General features: G+C 43.8%; 1 protein-coding gene across 1 annotated transcript in view; it reads left to right on the forward strand.

The window, feature by feature from the left end:
* The first annotated feature begins 7,639 nt into the window (after positions 1–7,639).
* Positions 7,640–15,652, forward strand: part of ZNF407 (zinc finger protein 407) — a 445,265-nt gene continuing 437,252 nt past the window's right edge. The window contains exon 1 of the mRNA XM_065398752.1: positions 7,640–7,720. The gene's annotated coding sequence lies outside the window, so the exon portion shown is untranslated. The remainder of the gene's footprint in view (positions 7,721–15,652) is intronic.

Below are 15,652 nucleotides of genomic sequence, written 5' to 3' on the forward strand. Positions count from 1 at the left end.
AAATCATGAATGGTGTGAAGAAAGTTAACAAGGAAGTGTTATTTACCCCTTCACATAACACAAGAACCATGGTTCACTCAATGAAATTAATAGGTAGCAGGTTTAAAACAAACAAAAGGATGTACGTCTTCACGCAATGCACAGTCAACCTGTGGAACTCATTGCCAGGGGATGTTGTGAAGGCCAAAACTGTACCTGGGTTCAAAAAAGACTTTGATAAGTTCATGGAGGATAGGACCATCAATGGCTATTAGCAAAGATGGACAGGGATGCAACCCTGCATGCTCTGGGTGTCCCTAAGCCTTTGAATGCTAGACACTGGGTCTGGATGACAGGGGATGGTTTACTTGATAATTACCCTGTTAATTCCCTTCGAAGCACCTGGCATTGGCTACTGTTGGAAGACAGGATACAAGGCTAGATGGACCACTGGTCTCATGCAGTATGATTATTCTTATGTTCTGATCCAAGCAAAGATAGAGTGAAGGATTCCTTAATCCTTAAGGACAAGCTAGTCCCTTCTCTGGTGGCCTGGAGCAGCTACAGCTTGCAGGTCACCCACTTCCCTGCAGCAAGGACTCCCACTGTATGCTTACTCAGGCTCTCAGACAGATCCATCCCCCTTGCCTGTCTCTACTCCCCCACCCTTCTGAGCTGACTGGCTTTCTTTCAGACGCCTCCTCCAGTTGGAGCAGGTCATGCATGTGCAATGAGGTGGTGCCACTTAGGCCCAGAACTGTTCCTTAGCTCCTTCTTAGTGTGGGTTTTATATACCCCATCAGAGCATACTAAAGGACAAATTTTTTCATTTAAACTATTTTGACTGTTTTTAGGTCTACTACGCTTGTTTTTGTATTATTTTCCTCAATCTTCTTCTTAGTGGGGAAAAGCTCCCTTTGGGGATGGCAACACATGGGTTTGTCCTTGTGCCAGACTTTGTTATGTCATCTGCCTACCTTAAATAATAATATAAATAAATATGAGTAAGCTTATTTTTCATATTTGTTGCTGGTGGGAGAAGCACTACGAATTTCTATAGAACTTTCGACAATCAATTCTCCTTGCTGTAGCATTTTGTGTTTCAGTTTACTTCATTAAAGAAAAACTTCAGAAATACTTTTATTGAAGGAACACTTCATGTTGAAAGGAACCTCATGCAACCACTACTTGGGCTAGTTCCAGAGACTCCTTTTTTAATTATATTCTTCAGAACATAAATGGCACAAACCATGTTTTTCTTTTCTTTGGCTCCCATTCTCTTGGTATGACAATGGCTCTCCTAAATTGCCATATCATTTCTCTTTCTCCAACAGGCCCACAGGTATCTATTTGTGTTTATTAAGTGCCTATCACCAAAACACCTAAGCATTGTCATCATCATCATGTTCCTATTACGCCTCTGGCGTTTAAGGCAGTGACGAAGCTCTTCCACTCCTGTCTGTTTCTGGCAAGGCTTTCAATACTTCCCCAGCTGTGCCCCAAATTTTTCAGCTCGGCTTCCACAGCTCTTCGCCATGTTGTTTTCACTTGCCTTCAGGTACCCATCTTATTGCCACTCGGGTGATGGAGTCAGTTTCCATCTAAAGCACGTGACCAATCCATCTCCAAAGCTTCCTGGCAATGATGGTGCTCATATCCTCTTGGCTGCACTGTGTCAATAGATCTTCGTTTGAGATTGTTCTGGGCCAAAAGATATGGAGGATTTTTCTGAGGCAGGTTGTATGGAATGAAGACAGTTTGGACATGTCATATTTTCTCATTCCCCAGCATTCTGCACTATAAAGTAATGTGGAAAGTTGGAGCATAGCACTGAATCAGTGATATTATTATGTTTCCCTTTCAGTTTGGCTCTCATAAGTCTGCTGCTGATGGACTTCCATTCAAGCAAAGAATGGGAAAGCACTCCCTTCTTCAAAAGGATGGCAACACCCTCATGGTGTTGTCCACCATCCCGTCCAGAATACAGCAAAGTTTCTCCCGAGGCTGTTGTTAATCTTCCTGATCCCATTCATCTGCTCTCGCTGACACCCAGGATGTGTAAGCTATAGCATCTCATCTCTGCTGTGACCTGAGCTAGCTTCCCTGTTTTGTACATTGTCCGTACGTCCCGAAAACCAAGTCTGGCTTTTGTCTTGGTGTTGAGCACTTCAGTCTTCATGCCAGTGGCTTCCTTTCAGCTTTCGCCACTGGAATCATATGGCTCATTGACTCCTGAAGGCCATCACAAACAGTAATGGTCAATTTCTCCATCACTGTTTCCGTAACATATTTTGTTTTTTACGGGACAGGGTTGTTAGCCCTGTGCCAACCCCCCAAACTGGAGGACCAGGGTGTCTGTCTTCTCTGGCCTCTCCCCCACAGACCAATCCAGCATGGTTCAAACTACCAGGAGCAAAAAGCCCCTGCCGACACAGACTCTGGGGATTGTTAGAGTACCCAAGCTGTCCCGCCATGACAAAGAACGGATACCAGAGGACAGTATACTGTAAGCATTGTACAAGATTTGAAATACACAAGGAGCACTCTAATCCAGCAGTTCTCAAACAGTATGTCAGGACCCCAAAGTGGGTCACGACCCTGTTTTAATGGGGTCACCAGGGCTAGTGTTAGACTTGCTGGGGCCTGGGGCTGAAGCTGAAGGTTGAGCCCTACCGCCCAGGGCTGAAGCCTGAGCCCCACCACCCAGGGCCAAAGCCCAGGGGTTTAGCCGGGGGTGGTGGGGCTCAGGCTTCGGTCCCCCTTCCTGGGGTTGTATAGTAATTTTTGTTGTCAGAAGGAAGTCACGGTGCAATGAAGTTTGAGAATCCCTGCAGTTTTCCATCCTATGCTGGGTATAATTGGGGACAGTTCAGCAGTGAGTTACTAAGTGGACAAGTGACTGGATTTCTGATACTAGTATTTGCCAAAATTTTGAGCAGACATGAAGTTTTCTTTTGTAAACCACCTGCCTGTGAGACAATTCGGACAGGAATGACAGAATGGCCATACCGGATCAGATCAAAGGTCCATCAAAGTAGCGTGTCTTCTGACAGTGGCCAATGCCAGGTGCTCCTGAGGGAATGATTACCTGTTCTATTCATCAAGTGATTTATCCCCCATCACCCATTCCCAGCTTTTGGCAAACAGAGGCTAGGGGCATCATCCCTACCCATTCTGGCTAATAGCTATTGATGGACCTATCCTCCATGAACTTATATAGTTCTTTTTAGAATCCTGTTATAGTCTTGGCCTTCACAACCACAACATCCTCTGGCAAAAAGTCCCACAAATTGACTTTGCATTGTGAGAAAAAACACTTCCTTTAGTTTATTTTAAACCTGCTGCCTATTAATTTCATTTGGTGACCCCTAGTTCTTGTGTTATGAGGAGTAAATAACACTTCCTTATTTAATTTCTCCAAACCAATCCTGATTTTATAGACCTCTATTCTATCCCCATCGCTGTTTCTGTAACATATTTTGTTTTTTACGGGACAGGGTTGTTAGCCCTGTGCCAAACCCCCAAACTGGAGGACCAGGGTGTCTGTTTTCTCTGGCTCATTCCCCACAGACCAATCCAGCATGGTTCAACCTACCAGGAGCAAAAAGCCCCTGCCGACACAGACTCTGGGGATTGTTAGTCTTATTAATCTCTCCTCATATGGAAGCTGTTCTATATCCATAATCATTTTTGTTGCCCTTTTCTGAACCTTTTCCAATTCCAATATCTTTTTTGAGATGGGGCAACCACATCTGCATGCAATATTCAAGATGTGGGCGTACCATGGATTTATATAGAAGCAATATAATTTTTCATCTTATTATCTATCCCTTTCTTAATGATTCCCAATATTCTGTTTGCTTTTTTGACTGCCGCTGCACACTGAGTTTTCAGAGAACTATCCACTATGACTCCAAGATCTCTTTCTTGAGCGGTAACAGCTAATTTTGACCCCATCATTTTATATGTATAGTTGGGATTATGTTTTCCAATGTGCATTACTTTGCATTTATCAACATTGAATTACATCAGCCATTTTGTTCCCAGTAACCCAGTTTTGAGACTTGGCTGGTATGGGACCAAATTTTCCTTTATGCAGCTTCTCATTTGAGTTAGAGCTACATGGGACATACTTTCTCACTAGTTGCTTAGACCATTAGCAAGCCTATGAACTAGTCCTCCGAATTTTCTGTTGGGAAGATGGTAGATCTCACTACAAACTGATATATAAATATGGGCAATTGAGCCTATTTCCAGGGAATTGTTCATATCAGTGTCCTGCATGAGTCTTCCTATGCCAGGAGTTAAAATACACTACATCTCTACAGCACTCCCAGACCTTTTTGACAGGAAGAAGCAAGAGACTAGGATTTGAGTCAAACCTCATTTTCTTGCATGGCAGTGCAGGACACTATAACTGAGCTTCCAAGTTCACACAAACCATTTAATCACACTTTCTAGTTCAAGTATTCTGGGAATATTTTGGATTGTTTGCTGTTGTTCAGGCTCAGACTGTTACTTTTATGATGATAACTGATGTAGACGTCTGGAGAAATTACATTTATAGAATTTGTTTCAGAAACATCATATGAGCAAAATTGCACAAATTAGTGTGAATTTTGTACATTAAAGGTGCTTGGTTTCCTTTTCTTTCATTTGCGTTGGCAGACATCAGAGTAGCAAATGAAACTGCATAGCAAAGCTCTTGTCTGTTGTGTAGGAGTGGAGAAGAAATCTTTAGGGCAATGGACCTTATACCACTCCATTCTATTCTCCAAACTCAGCTATAGCAGAGCTGAACCAGCCATCAGTGAGAATCATTGTAACGTTAAATTCTATTTTCTCTAAATGTCTTTTAATAATTACCTTTAGCATTTTAAAAGTTTGCTAATTTCCTTCTTTATTAGCTAATAAATTATCTTTCCACTTTCTGCCTGACAGTAACGTCTAATGTAATTTATTTGTGTATTTTAAAATTTTATATACTTCTAATATTTAACAAGTTTTGGGTTTTGTTTGTTTGTTTGAGCAGGAAAGCTTTGGCCATCCGTAAATGAAACTGAAATGTAGATACAGATATGGGGACAAATTCTGCTTTCAGTTACATTGGTATCATTTCAAAATAAATAGACTGACATTTAATAGAGTCACTGCATTTGTGTACTGAGAGCAATGTACTTGAAACTTCTGGCTACAGGCATTTGGTTTACAGAAATGGGATTGGGAATATTAAAACTATCTTTGTGCACAGTATACCCTCTGCTGGCTAAACTGCACAATATTATTAATACAGCACTTCCTCTGGACTTTAAAAAAAGTAATCTTACATTCTTTAGGTAAGCAAAATTCGCAGTAAAATCAATGACAGTTTTGAAAGCATATGCATTGCAGAATAATTCATAATAGTATTTTCTAAATAGCTTTTTTAAAAAATAAAAGCAAGTATATTTTTATAATCTTTTGTTTATTCTATTAAGAGTTCCTGCAGGTCTCATTTTGATACATTTTAACAAATACATCCTGACGGTTTTAAAACAACCGATGAACATATTTTAATTTTCAGAATTGTTTTAAAATTCTTTACATAAAGCTAGAGTTTAATTCAATAGTCACTTTGTGTAGTACACTTCAGTTAGTTTAAAATGAGTTTTTATATGTGCTTATAAAAAAGAAATAAGAAAATAACTGATTTTTGTTACATATCACACTTCCTTTGCAAATATTGTTTTTGTTAATATTGCCATTTCTACAATAGTAATGTCTCCCTCTTCAAGTCGCAGAACATTAAAGAAAACTTAGGGCCCAACCCTAAAGTCCTTAAAGCACATAAAACTCCCAAAAAATTCAGTTGATGTTTTGCTTGCGTAAGAACTTCTGGATTAGGCCTTGCTTCTGCAAACCCTTAAGTACATACCCAACTTTATTGACTAAAATAGTGAGTAAAGCTAAGTATGTTTTTAAAAAGGGTTTGCAGGCTCTCCACCTATGTGATGAAATTGAAAAGAATGGAAAATAATTAGGATACGTTTTAAAATAGGACACAAAGAAAATAGGACAAAAAGCAAAGAGTTTACAGTGCAGCAAGGGCAGTTTTGGTTGGACATTAGGAAAAACTTCCTGTCAGGATGGTTAATCACTGGAATAAATTGCCTAGGGAGGTTGTGGACTCTCCACTGGAATTTTTAAGAATAGGTTAGACAAACACCTTTTAGGAATGGTCTAGTTATTACATACTTTTGCCTTGAGTGCAGGGTACTGGACTAGAGGACCTCTCAATGTCCCTTCCAGTACTACACTTTTGTGAGTCTTGTGGCATCCTTCAGTGGACAGAGTGTAGAAATGGGAGTGAATAGGCCTAAGTACTGCTCCTGAGTGCCACAACTATAGCAAGTCACTTAATTGCCATACACCTCAGTTTTGCAAGATGATAACTCTAGCCTACCTTTCCAAAGGGCCGTGGGGAGGGGAAGTGCTGTACAATTAAATATTACTGACTCAAAAACAGTGTGGTCAGATTGCAAGGCCCTAATATGGTTTTCCTAGCAACCAAGATACTCAACTTGAAAACAAAAGCAACTGCATTTTAGTACAGAGACATTTGTGAGAATTAAGGGATCAACCACTGGCTATCCTTCAATTTGAACATTACCAGAAAGGGTTTCAAGTCTGTAATTTAGACCACTGGTTCTCAAACTATTTACCATTTTGGGCTGCATATGCAGCTCTCTATTATGTAGGCCACATCCACACAATATAAATACTGCCTGTATGGCCCTGAGGATGTCACATGAGCACCACAGGTGTGTGCTGAGTAGGCTGTGAACCACAGATTTAAAACAACTCAGGTGGAGACCAGGTAGACAGCACATGCTAATGTTGGAGCGTCTCCTCCATCCAGCCGCGTCCTGCTGGGACTTCAGAGTCTGTTTTTTTGCCTGTTTGCTATTTTCCCCTAACCACTTGCCTAGAAACAACCGAGCGGTGGTGAGCGAAGACTTGCAGGGGGCTCCAGCGGGACTCAGGCGCCGAGTCTGCGCACCCCGTTCAGCCTGCAGCATCCCCGTCGCTCCCGCGCTCTGCCCCGGCCTCCTCCCAGGGCAGCCCCCGCCCAGGCAACTGGGATAGCCGCTGGATCGGGGATGCCCAACACTCCCTCATCTCGCCCCTCAGCGCGGCTGCCTACACGGGGCAATGGGGGCCCCAGTAGGGTGACCAGATGTCCCGATTTTATAGGGAAAGTCCCAATTTTTGGGACTTTTTCTTATATAGGCTATTAACCCCCACCCCGTCCCGATCTTTTACATTTGCTGTCTGGCCACCCTAGGCCCCAGCGCCGCGCTACCACCCCCCACCCGCGGGCACCGCTGCCATCAGGAGCATGAAGCGCAGCCAGCAGGTTCCACCACCGCCCCCACGTGGGGCCGGGGTCGGGTGCGCGAGGCCTCTTCGGGGCCAGCCCCTGCATCGGCGCATCTCAGGGAACACGAAACGGCGGCAGCTCCAGCCGCGCGGAGTTTTGGGGGTGGGAGGTGAGCGGGTTCTCTTGCAAGCTCCTGCACGCGCCGGCTCCTGTTCTGGCCGCGTATCACGTGACCGCACGTCGCCTTTCTCTTTCTCTCCTCCTCCCCTCCCCCCAGCGCTACGCGGCCTCGTTCTGAGAGTGACGCAGAACGGCGAATCTACGGCGCGCCACTTGTGACCAAGATCATCACAAGCGGAGGCGGACGGCTCCCCCTGAGCGGTAAGTGAAACCTAACGGGCTGCGGCCGTTTGGCCTTCTTGGGAGGCTCCGTCCCGCAGGTTGTCATTTGCAACCGTTGTAGGCGCCTCCTATGGGTGTATGGGGCACCTGCTGGGCCGAAATCGGCCTTACGCTTCCCCCCAGGCTTTTTGGGCCTCTGCGCTGCCGTCGTTTTCTTGCTTTTGTGGGCGGGTGGCCAGGAACTCGTTTGCTAGCCAATCTATTTGCATGTCCCGCCTCCAACGCCATGAAAGGGCGTGTGAATGGCGGGACCGCTGAGGGCAGGAAAACGTAGCGAGCTGTGATTGGCTGGTGCGCGTGGCGCTGAGATGGTTCTCCCTCCCCGTCAAATGGAAAAAAAAAAACTTAACAAGGAAGCGAGGGAGTGCGCATGCGGGACGGCTCCCTGTTCCTACGCGTGCGATTTGAGTTGTGGTGACAAGGGGCCGCACATGCGTGTTGAAAGGTGGAGCAGAGAAGCGCCCATGCCCTGAGCTTTCTGTGCCGTACGGCGAAGGCGGCGGAGTACGCACGCGCGAGAAGCGCCCTATTTCAAAGAGGAGCGCGCATGCTCTCAGCGCGCTGTGCCGCCATGTTGGCTGCGGGGATAATGGGGCATGCGCGGCCGCAGGCACGCGTCTGGAGCTGGACTCCGGCGGCTTTGTTTCCCAGCGTGCATTGCGGCTTGCGGGCCTAGCCGGCCTTCTACCAGGGCCGCGGCCCACCACCTCTGAGCCGCCCCGACCCTGGCGCGTGTCCTGAACGGGCTGAGGCGCGGCGCGGCGCGCGACCTCGACCAGGCGCCCGGGCCGGCCGCGCCCCAGTGCTCGGGGGGATGTGAGGGCAGGCGAGGGGAGCTGGAGGCCTGGGCGCGATAAGATGGCTGCCCGGTGGTTGCAGCCTGGCCCCTTACTGACCTGGCGCTGCGCAGGGTGACTTGTGACCTCGCCACGTAGCGATCGTCCTTAAAAATTGCTCCAGTTTTAATTCGATTCAGTCAAACCCCATGTTCAGTTAGCGCAGTGCCGCGCTGTAGCCTGTCTGCGTCTGTCCCCTGAATAAAAGCTGCCTCCTGCCCTGTGCCTGATAGTTGTGTTGTGTCATGCAAACAACATCACTGGGTGAGGGGACGTTTTCAATTGTGCGAAGGGTCACTTATCCGTAACTTGCGGAGGGGGGAGAGTGAGTGTGCCTAAAAGAAATTCATTTTTATAATAACTTGAAAATGTGTTGTCAAGAAATAAAATTACATTGAAAAAATATACAGTGTGTGTAAAGACCCAAGTTAGCAACACTCTTCACCTCTAATTTCTTCTAAGCAGCCCTTTAAGGCTGGGGACCCTTTCCTTCTGATCCAGCTTCACATACTTTCACTCTACTCCTTCAGTCTCTTAAAACACTTTTCACGAGGCCTATAAACCCTGATCTTCAGTTCAAAGTGGGGGTGGGTGGGTTGGTTGGTTGGTTGGGGGCAAAGTCCCAAAGTGGAACTTTTATGCTGCGTCTTAGCATCCCCATAATTTTGTTGCTTTAACCCAGGTGTTCTCAAACATCATTGCACCGCAACCCCCTTCAGGATGGGGGACTGAAGCCCGAGCCTACCCAAGCTCCGTTGCCCTGGGGGGGGAGGCAAAGCCAAAGCCCCATCCCCCTGGGTGGGGAGCCCAAGACTGAGACCCATCGCCCCAGCTAAAGCCCTTGGGCGTTGGCCCTGGGTGGTGGGGCCCTGGGCCACAGCAAGTCTAACACCAGCCCTGGTGAACCCATTAAAACAGGGTTGCTTTAACCCTTGTTCCCTTATGCCACCTTAGTGTTTTTTCTTAATTTAGGTTTATAAGAGCCTAGGAACAGCGTTTTTTATTATCTGTAATATATGAAGCAAATGTGTGGTATCTATGGGATAATAATAACTGGAATCCAAAATTGCTGGGAGTTTTTGTAGAAGGAATGATTTGCTGATGGTGCAGAGCATTAGACATGGGCTGTCTGGACTTTGTCCCATTGAACGTTGCATTAGCAGCTCTCCTGCAGCTCAGCTAATGTATATAATTAGAGCAAATTACAGCTATTCTTATTTTAATAATATAGAGGTTTGGCCTGAAGACAATATGAATCCCAACATCCCAATCCTCCATTATGATGTAAGGGGTAAGGCTACTAGGATCAAGATGGAACATCGGATGTAGGAAAGATGAAGACAATTACCAGTTTCAGTTTGGTTTGTTTTGCAGTCCCCTAAGCCAGAGTTTCTCAACCTAATATGGGTCATAACCCAAAACGAGGATCCCAGAATGTGTCAAAGGGTTGCATGGGAGGCCCAAGGAGGAGGTTTAGGTCCTGTCTCTGAGTTTGTGTAGGAGGCCCTGAGGAGGGTGGTTGCAGAGCCCACTCTGTACTCACCCCACAGCTGCAGCTCCAATACCAAGGAAGGGGCTGGCTGGACTTGGCTTCCCACTCTGGATGGTGTTGCTTGGTGCATGGGGTCACACCACTGCTTGTGTTTGGCCTACCTGCCTCTCTCATGATGATGGGGCTGGCTGGACTAGATTTAAATGAGTGGCACTGCAACTCCATGTATTGGGTCATGATGGTACTTATACAAACTTGGCCTGGCTGGTCCCCATTGACCAGCCCAGTCTGTCCTGTGGGGCAGGAGTAGGGTGACCAGATGTCCCAATTTTATAGGAACAGTCCTGATATTCAGGGCTTTGTCTTAGTGGTCTATTACTCCCTACCCCCATCCTAATTTTTCACATTTACTATCTGATCACCCTAGGCAGTAGCCACTGCTATGGTCCAGAGTGTGGTTATTTAGGACTTATTTAGTACTTACTTATGGGTAACAAATATTTACTAAACCAGATGTTTTTTGCACTAAAGCTATGTACTGGGTCGGACAGGCCATCAAGATTTACAAATGAGTCCTGAGCCCAAAAATGTTGAGAACTACTGCCCTAGACTATTCACAGCAAATTATATTCATTGTAGAGGTAACATTATAGTCATGCCAGCTTTATTTCATAAATTATTACAACATGGACATATAATCAGATTGTAGCTCTTACATATAATATATGGAGGCAGGCAGTAATTGTATAATCCATACATTTAAAAAAAAAAAGTCAAATGCACTGATATGAGAATGATGGACTGTGACTTTTTCAGTATGTTCGAACATGTCAGTTTTATTAGAATTTTGGGAAATCCTAAGGTAAAACACTGAGCGAAACCTTTACTATCACTCCTGCAGAAATTTTTCTGTATATTAATAACTTCAATCACTTCTAAGTTACTTAAAGTTTTCTTAGTTTAAAACTTTTTAAAATGTAAGCTTAGTTGCATATTTTTATAACAGCATACAACATGGACTGAAATGAATGAGTTAGACTCTTTCTTTATTTCCTTATAGTCAATGCAGCTCTTCACTGGAAAATAAAAAGGCATTAATGAAATATTATGGTTGAGAGTATAAACACCAAAAATTCAGAAATACAAAGTTGCGTTTTCCTTAATAATTATAACGTGAACCTTTGCATGTAGGCAGTCTTGTATTTCTGTATATGTTGTCATACTTATGGCCAAATAGGTACAGTATATGAAATGTGGTTGAAGAGTGTTGCTATGGGGCAATAACTTTGCATTTTCTAGCATTTGTGTATTTAAATTCTGAGCTATTATGTTGCAAAAACTTATTTTCTAGCATTGAAGTTTGTTGTTGTCTTTTGTAAAAGAAGAGTCTGCAGAGGGTGGTCACCCTTTGGAGAATAAGAAGGGAAAAAAACCACATCCTGGTTTCAATGGAGTTTTGCCTAATAAAAGATACCACAGCTCAGTGTTTGATCCAGTCATTATTCATTTAAAAAATACATTTTTACATACGTTTTTATGTACAAATGAAATGACATTTTGTACACTATTACATTGTGTATCAGTGAGTGCAGAGTATCCTGCAGAGCACACACAGTATGAAAAGACATACTGTAACAAGATTTAGACCACCAGATCTACTGGACCCATTTCAGTACCACCTTTAGAAGGAAGGTGGGTTGGACTGTGTGTCTATCAATTCTAGGCTTTACATTATTTGTGTAAAGAGATGGGCAGTGAACATAATTATTTTGATAGTTTACATACCTTTCTCTTGTCACCGGGTAACCAAACAAGCACTTTAACTTGTTTTGGAATGTTCTAAAGCATTAATATGTTGCTGAGGGCATTATTGCTGTGTGACCAGGGAAAGTCTGAGAGAGCTACTGTGTGATAGAAGCTGCATCTAAATCAAAAACATTTTTGTTAACAGAACCGTATTTTATAATATCACTTTCCACAGGAAAGGACTCAAATCAAACAGGAAAATGAACAGAACAAAAAAGACAATGTTTCATGTATAAAAATATTTGATCAACATATAGATCTACATTGTATAAGGTTTAATCCTGAAAAGCCTAGGATAGGCAGCCCTGGAAAATCAAGTCCTTTATTTATCCACAGAACAAGTATTGAATGGCCAGTGGAAGTACAAATTTCTTTGTGTGTCTGGCCCAATGTAACTGGAGCTAGTGGGATTTCTTCAGGAGCAGCAAAAAGGTGGTTCATTTTTTAAGACTCTGGCATCTCTGCCAAGACAACAAAACAACAGGTAGCTGCTCTACACAAAGTTTTTGTAAATCTTAAATAAATCCCTAAGCCCTACATTTTTTCTGATTCTGGATCTTTTCCCTATTTTCTGTGGATGTGTTTTTTCCCTCTACCGATAAGGAGAAATGAAACTACCAATAAAAAAATTGAACACATTATTGGAATAAAAAATTGGTCTTAATTAAGATATGATTTAAAGTATTTAGCTACCTACATATTAAAACAGTGGAGAAGCACAGCACTATAAAGTATTAAGGATCTGATGTGGCCACCAGTAACCTCTTGTTCATGAAAACGCCACAAGCCTTGTTTGCGCCACAAAGAGAAATCAGAATGCTAAGGTGGGAAACTACGGGTATGTCTTCTTAACGTGGCTGTGTAGTCGCAGCCCCCCTCTCCCCCCCACGAGGGGAGTAGCTACCAGCTGGTGCACTGTCTACACTGCCACTTTACAGCGCTGAAACTTGCATTGCTCAGGGGGATGATTTTTCAGACCCCTGAGTGAGAAAGTTTCAGCACTGTAAAGTGGCAGTGTAGATAAGGCCTACCTCTTTCTTCTGTGGAATTATTGACTAGTGATTCTGAGTCTGGCCAGCTCTGTTTCTCCAAATGCCAACTAAACTTCTGAAATTATTGAGGATTCTACAGAGCATACTCAAGGATGTCTGGGACATACTTATATGTTAATCTAGGTATTTATCTACATCTTAACACCAACAGTGAGGTCTTCTAACAGGGTCATATGTGTTCCAAACTTAAAAACAAACAAACTTACTTTCCTGTAGCTTTTGGTTAGAGGGAAGTCCTTCTAAAGTGCCCCTTGAATTATAGAAATGTAGCTCCTCCACAATGCTTAGTGGGTATTTAAACCCCAATCCCTAGTGCAACAGAGAGCTCATTTTTACTCTCACCTGCTTTTTACATAGACGCGAAGGTTAGGGAAATCCTGAAGAGGGCATTAGTGAAGTTCAGAATTTGGAATACTATTTTGGGAGAGGTATGACTTTTCTTCAACAGCTCTGCCATGTGTGGTTGCCGGGCTGAGTACCTTTTGTTTTGTTCTACAGCAAGCCAGCCTTTCCTCTGGCTAGTTAGTCTAACTGCTTAGCTAGAATTTGTGACCTTACAGAGCAAAGGAGGGTTGCAAACGTTCTTGGACTGCTCAGGTTCTTGGTGTTAAAGGAAAAGCCGCATTACATGTCTGCTGTTAAGACAATTTAAGTACTTATCCTGATTTTGTGTATGTATCATGCACAGTGTCTTGGGTCCCATGAGGTATAGTTTGCTGAATGTTCTGCCTTTTGGGGTAGTAAAGTAAACCTAGTTTCCATGTTTGAAGGATGTAGATCACGATACTTTTTATTGTTAATCCCAAAAATATCTACTTCAAGGTCTAACATGCACTTGCCTCAATATGTTCAAGAGGCAGGTTCATGGCAGTTTTTACACTGATCTTTCACTTTGACTGTTTTGCAGAAGAATCTTTAAAAATATAAATAATAAGGAAGATTTTATTACCGTAACTCTTGGTTTTGTAATATCAGAACATTATAATCTCTATAAATATAATATTTTTGCTTTGTGCAATAGTTGTATCAAATTTTAACCAGGGTATAATTCACTCACATCAATTTCAATATTCATGTTTTATGAGACTTTTTTTAACATACTTTAGATTTTGATATACATGCAATTTAAGGACATTTTTACACTTAGGATTTACTAAAAAAAAAAAAGCTTGATAGTGATGTGTGACGTATCTAAGAGGAGGACGAGTTCTTTTATGGATTGACAGCTGCCTTTCATAATGGCGAGACACTACACTCTCCTTAAAGGTCATTACTTTTTTCTTTTCTTTTTTTAAAGCCTGATTTTTTTTTTTTTTTTTATTCCCACCCTACTAAAGTTTATACTAAATGCCTCTGCAATTTCTCAAGAACGATCTTGTGGTAAAGGATAATTTTTGTAGGAAAGTTTCCTAAAATCAGTCAAGGCATATATGAAAATTTATACGGTACAGACCAGTTTACACTCAGATGTCGGGAGTCAAGCCATCACGACCGCATGTTAACGGACTGCGAGTTAAGAGGGCCATGCTGAAATATCTTAAGATACCTATAAATACATGTATAATTATCTAAGATTACATACGTATTCACAGCATCCCAAATACTGCAGGCCTGTCTGTTAACGGCGCTTTGCAAGAATATAAATTCAAATGTGTAATCTAATAAAAACATTATTATTACTACACAGGGGTGATAGAAGCTCAGGATACTTACCGGTACCGGGCAGGGGCGGCTCTAGCCCCCAGAAAGGGCGGGGCCTCGGGTGGAAGGAGTGGGGCTAGGAGTCAGCATCCCCCAGCCAGCCCTTCCAGGCTGCCTGGTCCGCGCCGCCCGGGGTTCCCGTGGCGATTTAAAGGCCGTGGGGCTCTGGCCGTCACTGCTACAGTAGCGGCGTCCGGAGCCCCGGGCCCTTTTAAATCGCCAGCCCCGGGGCAGCTGCTCCCTTTTCCCCCCCCGCCAGTCGGCAGCCGAGGGGGGGCAAAAGGGGCTGGGACCTTAAAGTGCTGCAGGGTCCTTTGCCGCGGCAGCGCTTTAATGTCCCTGCCCTTTTTGCCTCCCCCCGTTGGCGGCCCTGCTGGTAGGGTCCCTACTGGCAGGGCCGCCGACCGGGGGGGTGGGGAGGGAAGGCAGTGTGGAAAGGGGCAGCAACGTTAAAGCGCTGCTGTGGCAGCACTTTAAGGATGGTCCTTTGCCGTAGCAGCGCTTCAAGGATCCTTAAAGTGCTGCCGCTGGTAAGGACCATCCTTAAAGCACTGCCACGGCAGCACTTTAATGTTGCTGTCCCTCTTCCCCCCCCCCTTTGGCGGTAAAGATGTACAACACATTTCTGCTCCACACTTCCTGTCAATTTCTATGTCAGTGAGTTAGTGAGCAAATCTGTAGCGCTACATAGCAAGTTCCTGTACCGCATATTAACGAGTTTCGCGTGTTAAATAGGTAGCACCATCGGGGCATGGCGCTACCGCGCGTTAAGCAGATTCGCGCTTAAATGGGTCTGTACTGTAGTTTGAAAAAATTGGAGGTTTTCACTTTAAACATTTCCTAATTTTTTTTTACCGTTTCATATATCAAATGGTTTGCCTTAGAAACTCCCAAATTGTGTTGTTATATTTTTTTATAGAGCATCCGTGCCCTTTACTATTTGTGAAGTTTAGGATGCTAATTTTGAAGACATTTGTGGCCTGCTTCTGCTCCCACTGAAGTTAGTGGGAGTAGAATCAGACCC

Source organism: Emys orbicularis, chromosome 2, assembly GCF_028017835.1.
Source record: "Emys orbicularis isolate rEmyOrb1 chromosome 2, rEmyOrb1.hap1, whole genome shotgun sequence".
Classification (NCBI taxonomy): Eukaryota; Metazoa; Chordata; order Testudines; family Emydidae; genus Emys; species Emys orbicularis.